The sequence below is a fragment of the Rhopalosiphum padi genome, chromosome 4 (assembly GCF_020882245.1).
Source record: "Rhopalosiphum padi isolate XX-2018 chromosome 4, ASM2088224v1, whole genome shotgun sequence".
NCBI classification, from domain to species: domain Eukaryota; kingdom Metazoa; phylum Arthropoda; class Insecta; order Hemiptera; family Aphididae; genus Rhopalosiphum; species Rhopalosiphum padi.
The window spans coordinates 16,672,530-16,687,166 of record NC_083600.1 but is presented as its reverse complement, the minus strand read 5'-3'; the positions used below and the strand labels follow the sequence as shown (position 1 = coordinate 16,687,166).

The window sequence follows — 14,637 nt, the reverse complement described above, 5'->3', positions numbered from 1 at the left end:
TGATGCATGTATACAATTCTGAGAACTTCTGCCCGCTGTTTAGGATAAATAAAATAGTGTATTTAATATAATTCTAATGCAATTTGCTTTATTCGACTTTATATAATGTTTTAATGACGCCAATACCTATAGTTTTCTCGTGTATTGTGTAAAAAAAATTTTTTTTTTTTTTTTTAAATCAGTTAAAGTGTAAGTTATTAGTGTTTAATTTTTCTAAATATTTTTCAAAAGGTATTTAATATTTAGTTATACAATTTTGATAAGTATACTTAGAATTTTTTTAATGAATTATAGTTATTTAAAGTTATTTTTTAGTTTAAAAATATACTTTTTAGGTCAGCATCGATATATTTGATCATATATATGATCGTTCTATTAAACTATTTGTTATTGTACGATGTGCTTTAGGTTTAGTCAATAAAAATGAAGTTATGCTAATGAACCCACCTTGGTCCTTGGTTGACCAAAAAGGATAAAAAGGGTTAGGTTGATAAAATTAAATATTTGTGAAACATCATTTGATTATTGTTACTGTAGATGGAAATTAAATCAGCAACGAGCAAATGATCGTTTTAAAATCTGACGAAATTATTTACTGTCTTACAAAATATTACTTTGATAGGAATTTAATGTTTTACGTAGTATATATTTTATATATTATTTCCAGCTAATAATAATTTATATCTAATATAATATGTGGTATTATCTCCAATATATTTGTTTTTATCAATCTTTGCTTCGTTTCGAGGACTTGAATATTAGCGCTACACACATTTACATGATTATAATTACATATTATTTATATTGTTAAAACGTTAAAAATATTATTAATGGAAAATAAATATATATCTCTGCTATTTTAAAGTAAGTAGGTTGAAATATTATATTTATTTTTTATTTTATGTATTAGTAAATTAAATTATATAAAATATTGATTTATTCATCTCATAATCTAATTTTGTTTTTTCCCTAAATGTCTCTACTAATCACACATAATGTTGTTTATATATTTTGAAATATAATATAACTTATCTATAACTTCAAAGTGATTATAAAGTAACATTCAAAAATAAAAACCTAGAATCTCACGTGATCAAGTTATTGTAATATCGATGGTAACACGTTTATTATTGATAAGCCATAACTGTAGATAATAGATATTTTAAACAACATTAATCACATTATGCACCTTTATCATATATTTATATTATACGATGTGAAGAAAAATATGTAATCATCATTAAATTTTTCAATGATACAGTATTTACAACGATTGAAGTGTATGCTACCATAATAAATTATAATACATAATAATTAACTATTAATGCGCTTAAATGGAAACGATGATGGAAATAAACATTGAAATTATATCGTTATATTATAGTCTTAAAATATTAATTAGTCCGTAATCAAAAATAGATTAAAAATAACAGCACAAAAAAAAGAGTAATGTATGCAATTAAATATTTAAATTTAAAACGTTATCAAATAAATTAACGAATTTAATCTTAGATTAAAATTAATATATGTTTATTAAAAGCTTATAATCAATGCCAAATCTAATTAAAAATGTAACAAAAAATAAGACATATGGTAGGTATGAGATAATATTAAAAAAAGGTCCATGATCTTTTAAAATTAATATAACAAGATGGAATTCGATAAAGTCTTAAATCTCAATGGAAAAAGCATCATGATAAACATTATTAATTTATTATATTGTACCATTATTAATATGGCATTAGTGTTCAGTAGAAATCAAATAGGTTTATGTATAGTACCCAATAATAACTTAACCAAATTTAGTGATAAATTTCGTTGGTTAGACACATTTTTTTCTTCTAATATATATTATAGATAACAAAATATATAAGCTGGTCACAATTAATAAAGCATACCAGCAGGCACATATTCATATTAAAACAATATTACATTACTGTTTTATTGAGTTATATGATATTTTATATGAGTTTATATAATGTAATGGTAACAGACCATGATAAATAAGTGATTAAATCGGTTTTCGTTAAATGTCATCGAAATCAATGCATTTCTACTGTATATTGTCTGTATTTTAATGTCGCATCTTCTATGGTTGCATTTTTTTTTATCGGAAATTTACTTATTTTCTACTTTGATGAGTATACCATTAATATACTCATATGAATTTACCTAATATATACATTTCATGTATAACTAGTATTATAGAGCATATAGTATATAATCCTAGTACTGAATCGACGGGACAAAGCATGACAACTCAATACTACACTTTCAACACAGTAGCTATTTTAGGATATTCTAGGTCAAGACAGTAAAGCTAATAGAGTAGAAAAAAATGTATGATATAAAAATAGGAAAAACAATACACCTACTTAATAATAGCGATTTCACAAAAATCTAATAATTTTTACTTTAATATTTCACAATGCTTAATATTTATATTCATATGAATAAAATATACATTATTAAATTGTATTTATAATTGGAATTTGATTGATACAACTATGTAATAATTTACATTGTACCTATACATACTGTGTCCGTGAACTATTATTATAATGGCAAACGTGTTGTTATACTGTCGTTTTTTTTATACAAACAAAAATATATTTATCAAGTTTCAATGTTGCAAATTGCAATCCAATTTAATATTTCCTCTATGTAAATCCTTTAAAAACACTTAAATTAAGATCCACCTTAAAGTTATTGTATTATTCCTGAAATGACTGAAATGTGGACAAACGGTTTTCAATACATTTTAGTTATGTTTAGTAAAAGCAATAAGTAAATTTGCTAATTATCTAACTCCTCTGTATTTAGTATTTTAATTTTGAAAATGTAAATTTTAGAAACAATAGAATTAATAAAAAACATAAAAGTTTTTGAATAAAAAAAATGATCGATTTTTTTAAACTATATTTAACGTCGAATCTACGAGAAAAATTTGAAAAAAACAGTCACGTAATATAAAAATCTCGGAACTTTCAGTGGTCAATGAACAAAGTAAAAAAATATTTCCATCGTTCAAAATTATCAGGTGCTCAATACACGTAATATCTGTTATTGGCAATATCTGCAGCAATTGCAGCATAATATACCAAGTACCTATTGGGTAAGAGAAACGGCACGTTGAATCGTTGTTTAACCATGTCGTCTGGATAAAGGCTTAAGGACGAAACCGGGTTTCCACTAAAATCGTATCGACCTGTGTTCTGTACATTTTATATAAAGGTGAAAAATTTCGGAAAAAACTAAAAAGCTATATCTATGAGTTATATAATATATTAAACTCTATCCTAGACACGGCATATGATGGTCTGGTAGAGACCCGTTCCCAAGTCATCGTTATTACTCGTGTACAATATCGCAGTATTGCTCGGTCAAAACGCCTCTTCTCCAACATTTTTATACAACGTATAGTATATGTATACATATCATATGAATATAGAACTAGGAAACCACATCTTGTATATATATATATATATACATACATAAGTATGATCGACCGCGGTCGCAAGTTGAAGGTTTTGGCGTATAATCATTGATGGTTACTTCCGTAGTCGCACCAGAAAAATTGTATATCGACGTGCTGCAAGTACATTATTGACGTAAAATATATGACGAACGAACGGCATCGAAAACCACATTGTTCGTACAAAATAGTTAACGCGGTGACTACCTTATTATAATCTTCTACAATACAAAATCGAAATGATTCTGCAGCTGTGATTAGTATACTTTCACGAAACGTACAACATATTTTCCGTTAATTTTTAATGACGGAACTGTCGTCGTTGAACGGCACGCGTGTAAATTATAACTCGTAAGCTTAGGTCCGCGAATATGCCCACTATTACCCATTATAGCTGTTCACCCGCGGAGATCACGGCTTCAAGGTCCCTGGGTGTGCGCGCAATATCATGTTAAGTTTGTCGAAATGAGCAATCGCAGAATAATTATTATTAACGACCGGTTGGTGTTGCATTTAAATCGAAACACCCGTGAACAAACAATTATTCTATCGTACTCTATAATGCGAGTATAGTTCCGATTTAAATCGATCAGTTACGTAATGATTTTCTCGTAACAAATTATATGTTTAACGATGTCTTAAAATTATTTAAAACAAATATTTAGGGTAATTGCACTATGCTGTAAATTTAAATGTATCATACTATTACTATTCATGATATTATTATGTAATGCCATGTTAAAAACTTCAAGGTTTTATATTATATGGAAAATATAATATTAGGTTAGGTTAAAAATATATTATTTATCCATTTATCTTTCTAATTGTTTTAAAATGTGATTTACAGTGAATTTTAAATCCCGTAGCAACCAGGCAGTAAATTAAACATGAATATTTAAATTCATAAATTAATTAATCAAGTACGATACCTGTATTTTGTAGATCATTGCATTTTTTGACATTAATCAACCACAATATTCTAACATTTCTAACCACGACAAAGTAATATATAAAAAGGACAAGCAATATTAAATTTTGTGAAGAACGACAAATGTATTGATTTTGCAATGACGTGTCACATGTGTCTGTTTTTATTTTGGGAAGAGGATCTTTCATCGCCTTTTAAAGCAGTAAAAATGCTTCAATTCTAATTTGTTTTTGATAGATTTGATAAATTAAATTATCTTATATGTTTCAAAAACGAATAACCGCTGCAGGACCCTCGACACTTGAATTTTCATATTTTTCACATTTTATAATATTATCATTCTATATACAATATTTTTTATGTATTTGTAGATATTTGAAAATTTAGATTTTTTCTCTAAATATTGATAAAAGTATAAGCTTGGGAATGTAATGCAAATACTGCAAAGTGTTAGTCCACAATAATATTGTTTAGCGTTTGAAATTAACATTTCGACAAAATTAAATATTCAAACTTAAAACAACATTGTTGGTTATTTTATTGAATTCATTCATAGAATATTATTCGCAAGGATTTTAAACTTTTTACCACTACGTGTAATTAATATTTTTATAAGTGATGTTTAATAAATGTATATTAATTTAAAACTTTTCGATAAACCTACTCACACTGTGACCATGTACGTCGGTAATTACTTAGAAATTAATAACAGTTAATAATATTATATAATAATTACTATATAACATATTATTGCATTTGAGTTTAGCAAAAAATTGTTCAACCTGCTGCCGCTATATCAATAAAGAATAAATATATATAGTAGTAATATCGATAGGTGTACATCATAAAATATACTTAGATTTATAGACTGACATCCCGTTTTTGCTCATACTAGTTTTTCGTATGCAATAATTTATCATTGAATTCGAATTTAAGATATCCATTACACAGTTATACCTACTCAATGACATAGTACACTAGACATCTTATATACAGCAAGGCGAGTTCCTTGATTTTTGTAAGTTTATTCAAAACCTAAACAATTTTAGTAGGTATTATTACGACTATATGCTTGAAAGTTTTCTGTTGTGACGGTATTACTTATATTTTATAATATAAACTATATCATATGATATATGCTATTTATATATACCTTTATTGACAATTTCGATGTCTTATATGATATTATTAATGTATAGTCAAGTACTCAAGCGTAAGGTTAAACGTAAAAAAAAAATTGTAGATTAAAATATTGCGCAGTTATATATATATATACCTACAACCAAATGTCATGACCGAGTTTGCGAAATCGATCGAAACGTAAATCTCGACACCACAATGTAGACACTATTAATCGATTATTGTTAATTATATCTATACTGGATTAGTACCGTGTTGTTGTTGTTGTTGTTATTGTTATTGTTATTGTAGTTTTTGTCATCATCGTCGTCGTCAAAATAATTTTTGCAGATTTAGGGCGATAGGGACTTATCCAGTTTATCCGGATTTCAAAAATGTAACACCGACTAAAATAAAAAAATCGCACTGAAAACTTTTACAACATGCACACACCGAGTACACGCATGTTTGGCTACCGGAAGTCCTTGAATGTCATTGAGTCGTCCGACTATAATACCCACATATCCAGAGGAAATACCTACGCTACCGTTACGGTTTATTATGAACGCGCGGTATATGCAGTGCGATTACGCCAAGTATGAAGTATCACATTACCGCGTACACCTATTATATACATGTATTATGTATATCTTAACTTAACTTAATACCAACGCGTTGTTTTCGCGTGTTTGCTGCGCCCGAGTACTGCGTGTGGTGCAATATTATAATATTAAATTTACATTGTACGTTATGCGATTGTCTGCGGAATTATAATTCATTTTCGACCACCTCCTCGGCGTGGCAATAAAAATTGTTCTGTAATATTGTATTGTACTAAATTATTATACTTGCGTGTAATACCTACGCGGCTACGCGTACAAAAATTCAGTGGATTATTGTACAGAGGCGTCGTGAGGGTGCCGCGTTTTATCATATTTCATATATCCAATATACATAATATAACAGTACATGTGCACACGGATTCGTTGAGCATGATTATCCCTCTTCACTCTTTATCGTTTGTCGATGAATTTATTCATATTATGATATATCAATATCTGTAAGTACACTTAGAGTCCATATTTTCAAATACTTAAATTATTATCTCATTCGACGAGTCGTCTGCAGCGCCGAAATCAATTTTTTTTCTCAAATTAGAGTTATTGGTTTTTACAGCGAATAGTTAAGTAGTACATTTTCACTGAACACATTTTTGCATCTAAATCGAAATTTTTAAGTGTTATATATATGAATTATTGAGCTTTATATATATAGTATATATATTATTTATTTACTATGCTAACTGAGATCAAATTTATGATGTTTAGTCTAGCTAGAACTTATTATATTCTCACAATTTTCTCATATTATAAAATGTTTGTAGTTTAATATTAATCATTATAAAACATTATAGCCTCCACAACGTCTTGTAAACCTATTATCACAAGATATTATAGTCTTACAATAATATAAAGTTTATGTTTATAACTTAGAAAATAGTTCATCAGCATTTTTGACCCAGTCAAAACATTTTTTTAATACTTAAAAAATAATCGAAAATCATTTGAAAATTTTAAATGCCTCTAAAAAGCATACAATTAGTCTAAATATTTTTTTTAATTTCAGTAAGTATAGAGATATAATATAATTCAAGTAACGGTGAGATATTTCAAGTTTTAATGAGATTAACAATTTTTGGATAATAAAATACACACGTTAATATCCAATGTTATCAAAATTTGAACTATAATCACTCATACCAACAAATATTTGTGAGTTAAAACAAAACTAAATCTTTTTTTTTTAATTTCCAGTTAATACACTTCTAAGGAATCTTGCATCAAATTATTAAATCTGAATATTGATAAAATAGTTAATAGACTTAAATTGCAAAATTAAATTGTAAATTTTCGGGATTTTAATAAATGTATACATTTTAATTTTGAATGATTAAAAATAAAATAAAACTGTGACTATGTATTTTTGATATTTTTTATTTGCTGTAAAAACAACTTACAAAAACCTTGTAATGAATTATCAAGGTTCTTAACTGATAAACAAAAATTTACTCATGAAATATAAATCAATACAAATTCCTGTTTTTCTCTGATGTTTTTGATTCTGGGCGAATAACGACGTATGTGTTGGTTTTAGAGTGGTTTATGTATTTCTTCTGTTTGTCATCACTTTCTGGAACAATAAAAATGTTTCGATTTTCAATTTTTGGGTTAATATTTTTTATCAGAAAACATCTTTCAAGTTGATGAATTACTCAATTTTATTTTCACAAATAAAAAGCATATACATCAATGTAACTCGCAGATCAAAAAAATATGTATTGCCGCAGGTGACTCTTTTAATAAAATTATCTATAAGTATTTTAAAATATGGTGTTTAAATATATACTTACAATTATTTATTATTGGAATACGAATAAATAAATTATTTAAGGAAAAACAATGATAGTGAGCATACTTGATGAATCATCCCGTACATATAAGAAAGGTCGACCAGTTGTCGAATACTTGTACTTGTGCATGCATGTATTTAAGTATATAATATGTGTCATGTATGTCTAGTACATGTTCTACGACGGCGACGGTCAAGTGTTTATAATATGTAAGTACCTTCACATATTATATACAAGTGAAAATGCCGTACTGCCATTTTAGCCGCGTGCAAGCAAATAATACAATTTTAATGTTCACACAAACATATTATCTTAAATTATGCGATTTTGGTACGATGGAGTGGTTTCTGTACGAACATCATACCCGCGAACCTTTTTAATGCGTTTCGCGAAGATTCATCGCGATTTGAAAGCATGAAATGGTCGACGCTATAACACATCTCAAATGTGTATGTGTGAACTCTCCGTTACAATTGTGTGCAGCCTATTATGCGTTATGTATCTAGAAACGGTAAAAAAAATTACTTGTTTATATTAAAAAATTAAATAATGTATATATTGTTATTAATATTATTTTTCTTTTTTTTTTTATCAGATCTACAAAAAAAATTACTACGGCAGTTTGCAAATAATATGCGATCGACAAATAAATCGCTTGGAGCCCTGAAGTGTTTTTTGTCAAATACATTTATTTATAGAACCTACTGAGTTAATGAAAAATGTACTAATAGGTGATTATTAGTATGATAAAGTTTATTTTCTGCTGTATATGCGCCTAAAAATGCGGATTCAGTATACGAATTACGATACATCGTATCGTAATATTGTATTTATGTAAGTCGAACTCAACAAAGATTTATTAATACATTCACTTTGCATACACATTAATATAGCCTCAGTACTATTCGAATTACAAAAGCCGCCTGTATACGTGTATCATAAATTATATCGAATTCAAGAGTGCCGTTTATGCGGAAGTCTGCTTCGTCTTAGCGATACATACTATACAGGATGATTTACCGAACAAGCTCACTCCTCATTATATTCCTTTAGAAATTCAGTTATTTAAAATCTGTTTTTTTTTTTATAGTTTTTAAATATATTTAAAAGCATATTTTTTTAAATTCATGAAATTTTTGTACTTATTATAGATTGTCCTGTAAAGATACATATCTACTTAAATTTTTCAAAGGAGAAATCTCTTCCCTTTTCTACTGCAAATTGTTTAGTAAATAGTTTTTCTAAGACATTGATCAAATTTAAAATTCGAATAAATAGTTTTTGAGTTACTTATAATTTATATATTGTTATATATCAACGATAATGTATATGGAAAATTTAATATGTTGATAATTGTAGTTATTAATCTATCAACCTTAATCATTCGTGAAAATGGTTCAAGAATAATAAACACTCGATCCAATATTTCATAATATATTTTAAAACCGTTTTTTCTAGAATATCCTAATACAAGAAGTTTTTTAATACCTGACAAACTACCTAGGTACTCGTTCGAATTTTAAATTAGGTATATCAATATTTTTGAAAAAAACTGTTTCTAATTTAAAAAAACATAAGTTTGTATCGTCACAGGACACTCCTTAAGTAATACAAAATATCTGAATTATTTGAAAATATGGTCTTCGAAAATTCCAAAATTGAGAGTTTGAATAAATAAATTATTAAATAAAATAATGGGGTGAGAATGCTCAGTGAATCACCCTGTATATTTTATATATAAAATATATTCCCGCGTTTAAATTATAAACATATAAATATGCTAAATACACAGATACACGTTTTTAATGTTTCTATCGTATAGCGTTATGATATATTACATACGTACATTACCATACAGTACAGTACTGTACAGTTTGGTGAAGCTGTCGAATGTGGGGGGAAGGAGACAGTAGTAGCAGTCGCTTCCATTCACTATCACATGCAGTCATTTAATGTTATTAAAATACTTAAGATCTAAATCTAATCGAATGCCAAGTTACATTGATATTACCTATGTTATAAAGCCTTGGAATATTAACGCTAAATATATGAAAAACGTGTCCCTAGTTCCCTGCGACGTACCAGAAAATGTTTTCTTATATACCAATACTACATATTTTATATTATTATAAACGACTTGGAAAAAACTTGTTTTTCGTTAAGATATATTGTCGCTTATAAGACATTATAATACACATATACATACCTTTACCAATGTAATAACTTTTAAGATTTACGATAAAGTAAGTATAGGTAATTCGTCCGAGGCCCTCCTCTTTTTGAAGGCTATACCCGCCACGTCTGGAACTTTACTCTCGTATCATTGCACACGTACACTCTGTAGTGTACTATTCAGAACACATGAACTGCACACACCGAGTTTATTAGTGATTTTATTTTGGATTTCGGACTTCCGATATTAATAATATGCGAATGCGAACAATCCTTGGAGTAGTTATATTTTATTTTTATGTTACATAATATGACTATATAAAACACAAGTATTTTTCGATGAGCGTCGTAAAATGTTATCAAACGAAATCTTCTGTATACAATTATTTATTCATATATATAATATATATGTGTGTGTGAACAAAACAACATCGCCAAGTTCATTTAATCTACTTGTCACGTAGAGGAACCGAAGACCATTAAAGGTTGGTAAAAAAATATTTTATAGTTTTATTGTGTATAAATTATCAGTTTAATGATGAAGACAATTTTTTAAAGTATTTTTACTTAACTCAGAGGCGTTAGAAAAAAATTAACCACTCTGGTAAATAAAAATGATTTCACATATCTATTTGTATATTATGATACAAAGGTATATTTCAATACTTTATGATAACGATATAACGTTTTATTTTTTGTGTCTGATGCAACACTATGGTGAAAGCATGACAGTCAATACGAGTACTTTATTAAAACTGTGCATATTTTCTATTTGGTACATAAAAGCCATGATGCAAAGGGTGGTTAAAGATTTTGGTATGCATTTTTCAGAAAATAATATTTTAATACATATAAAGAAAATGAATCGTTTAGCAGACAGACAAATTGCACGATTGCGGACTGACGGTTGATAACGTTAACAGCCGTTCCACCGGTTAGCGAATATAAGTATAAGTACTTCTCAAAACTACCTGGTACTTCGACTGCCACAACCCACTGCAGTTCGCCCAACGTCTATCGACCACGGACCATCATCGACTATACACTCTTAGTCAGCCTTCGCGACCAGCACATCCTCAAGTTCATCATTTCACTATCATTGCGCAGGAAACAATACTGTTTAGAATACAGATGACCTTGCCCAAAAAACATGTGTCGAGACATCTGTACCAGCGCATGACTCGGGCGCGTGCCCGCGTTCATCACGCGCCTTTCATTTTCTTGCAGTATTCGAATGCTGCCCAATTGCACATGCGGACGTAACACAAATTTCGCGTGAAAAAGCGTCACGGTATTTATTATGTTAATAATAGTACAGAATGCATAACATTTTAATATCATAAAATAATCAAATATTGTTTTATTTAAAAACAAATTTTATTTTAGTTGATATTTCTTACCCAATATTATATAAGATGTCTTTAATAATAATTAGAAACATCTTGTATTTCGAGTATAAAATATGTATTATAATTTTACTATAAAATTACATTATAAAAATGGTAATATTTGCTCGACGATTTTGTTGAATATAAAATGCATTCAGCGAAGACATTTTTAAGCATCGACCTAAAGTACCAATTAGATTTTACTACCTGTAGGCTGTAACCACTCCCAGAATTTAAAATCAAAGCATATTTACTGCCCCAAAATGTGACGAAAGACAGTAAAAATACACATCGTTTTAAAATCAATACATTTATCGTTCCGAAAATTCTGTTTAAGTAAAACATTTCAGTGACTCACGACGAAACACAAGTTCTTAGGTGTCAAGTTCAATAGCGTTTTTATTTTTAGGATCCATGACATTGAAAACGATTACTTACGGTGGGATATTATATCGTGATAAATAATTAAATAAATATAATATTATGAACGGTTTCCAACGATCTTCTTAAAACTTAAAGTATTTTTTCACACCATGATTTGGCAACAACAAATTATTGAGACGTTTTAAATGCGTCTGTGTTCGTAAATCATCTCATTGTTTTGGGTTAACTATTTTTATAAGCAGCTAAACAGCCACGTGTATATTATAGCAAAGAAATTAAAACCCCACTCTTATTACTGTAATACTGGTCGCGTGGATATCAGTTCAGGGGCGGCTCGTCAACGGAGACTTTGAAACTGCGTCTATCGTTAAAAAAAAAAAACCAGCATCTTCTAAACAATAACAATTTATAAAAGTATTTTTATCTGAATTGAAAAATATATCGTTTTTGTTTGTTTATTATTATTGAAATTCGAAGGGCACACAATCTAAAAACCTAATAGTTATTTCGATGGAAATATTTTTTTCAGTCATTTGGAGTTGAACGACGGCAGCTGATTCAACGAAACTGCCGCCCGATAGTTTCAATCGTAACATCGCTGGTTGGACGGATGCGGCCGGCGAGAATAAGCCGCGTATTATAGACACTATTGAAAGTGGGTTCGCGACAGTATAATAAGCCGTGCCGTCGCGCCGTCGTTGGTCACTGTACGCCGTAATAACTAATTATATTTCATAATATTATTATATACTATCTAATATAATTTCGTAGAGAGTGTTATATTGACAGATGAGTTTGCAGATAAAATAGATCGCAGAATGAAATTAACGTATTAAAACATTTAATCCATTATGTCATTAAACAGTATAAAATATGCATGCATAATGTGTATATACAATTATTTAGCTGTTTAAGTATTAAGTAAATAAGTTATAATATTAATACAAAGTTAACATTGATTAAATATGTATATTTATATATTTTATGTATATTTAATCAATGAAGTTAATGACAATTAATTAGTAGCTTTGGCTTTTAACGAGACTTATTCACACGAAAATGTGGCTGTGTTAAAATTATTGGTTTAAATGTATTAAAATATTCAATAATATTATTGAAAATGTTTGTTTATATATTATAATGTATTTGTTACATAAAATAAAATAATTATTAAGACTGTAATAATTGTCTGAATAATATTAAAGCATGTTATTTAGACTAATAAAAATATTTCATATAAATGTAAAATTGGAGAATATCTACATCATAATATATCAATATCATAATCTCTAAGACTGAGATCCGTATATTAACAAAAAATCTTCTCAAACAATATTAACAAAAATCAATTGATGATTTTTAATTCCAGTTAAAGTAAAACAGAAACAATAGTTAGATAGATTAAAACAGATAATAAAATAACACAGATATTTTCAGACGAATTACATCTAAATGACGCAATCGAAAGTTTTTGACCAATTGCAGGTATTACATTTTACGCACATATTATTTAGAATCTAGAAATGCATCAAATGTTTTCTTTATCTAATATTATATTTGAACATTTAATACAAGATTCTTCATAAGCATAAGTAATTCAGCAGCAGTAAAATTCTGTCCAGCTTCTATATTGCGAAAACATACATTTTAAATGTAATAATATTATATTATCTAAACTTAATAGATAATATGAATTTTTCGGTCGCACTACTATAAGGAAATAAAATAAATACGCGATGAATGTAACAGTCTTACATTAATATTAATAAGTAATAACTACCTATAATGTTCTTAAATAACTTATATGGCTATGTCAAAAGTATCAATAATATCATTAGTATTAACAGCATTAAAGTTTGTAATAAATTATCTTTTTCACGTTTATAATCTTATTATTAATGTTTTTTTTACGTACAATACTATTATTATATAATAAATTTTACTCTCCATAAATTATTAATTTATATGAAAATAAATATTATCACGTTAGACTCGACATACGAGTACAACCGTACATGGTCGATATGATTTTTTTTCACCTACATATTATACGAATGTGATTTTACAACCATTCGGTTTGACCTAATTATTTATAAATAAATATATATTATATACAATATATTATTCAGTATATCCAGTATATAAGAATATAGTTTTAATGTGCTATAATAATATATCGATGATTAGCTCAACTGCTGTAGTAACGATTTTAATGTGACACTCATTGTAATAATAATTATTGTTATAATTAAATACATTTATAAAAATGAAATAAAATAATAATAATTAAATTATAAGTCTTTTTTTTATTATTTTTTATTAAAAACTTTTATTTTAATTAAAAGTACCTAAAGTTATAATTTAAAAATGCATTATTTAAAGGAACGGAAGAACAGTATGATCTATTTATAATAAATCGTCTATTCAATTTTCAAGTGTTAGCTATAAAAATTGATATGTATACTTACAAAATAATTTGAAAATTAGCTATAAAACGATAGTCCGTTGAAAAATGTAAATTTTTTTTACCAAAACGTAAGAATATGCAATTTTTACACCATTACACAAGTTTACCTACACTAAAAAATGAGATACGAGTGTGAAGTTAATTTTAAAGAAAAACACAATATTTTAAATTATATATTTTTGATATGATTATAATACAAAATCATACAACCAATTATATTTTCAAATTAAATTTGCTGAATAGTTTTAAACGAAATCACTAAAAATCTATATAATTATTCAATATTAAAAAACG

At 27.4% G+C, this 14,637-nt stretch overlaps 1 long non-coding RNA gene across 2 annotated transcripts; it reads left to right on the top strand.

The window, feature by feature from the left end:
• Nucleotides 1-7,551: 7,551 nt before the first annotated feature.
• On the top strand, nt 7,552-14,089 carry LOC132930822 (uncharacterized). 2 transcript variants are annotated; one of them, XR_009662283.1, is made up of 4 exons: nt 7,552-8,443; nt 8,528-10,589; nt 10,936-11,395; nt 12,406-14,089. It is a non-coding gene; the product is annotated as an uncharacterized LOC132930822 (long non-coding RNA). The 2 variants fall into 2 exon arrangements; XR_009662282.1 differs by having other exon boundaries at nt 10,936-14,089.
• Nucleotides 14,090-14,637: the final 548 nt, after the last annotated feature.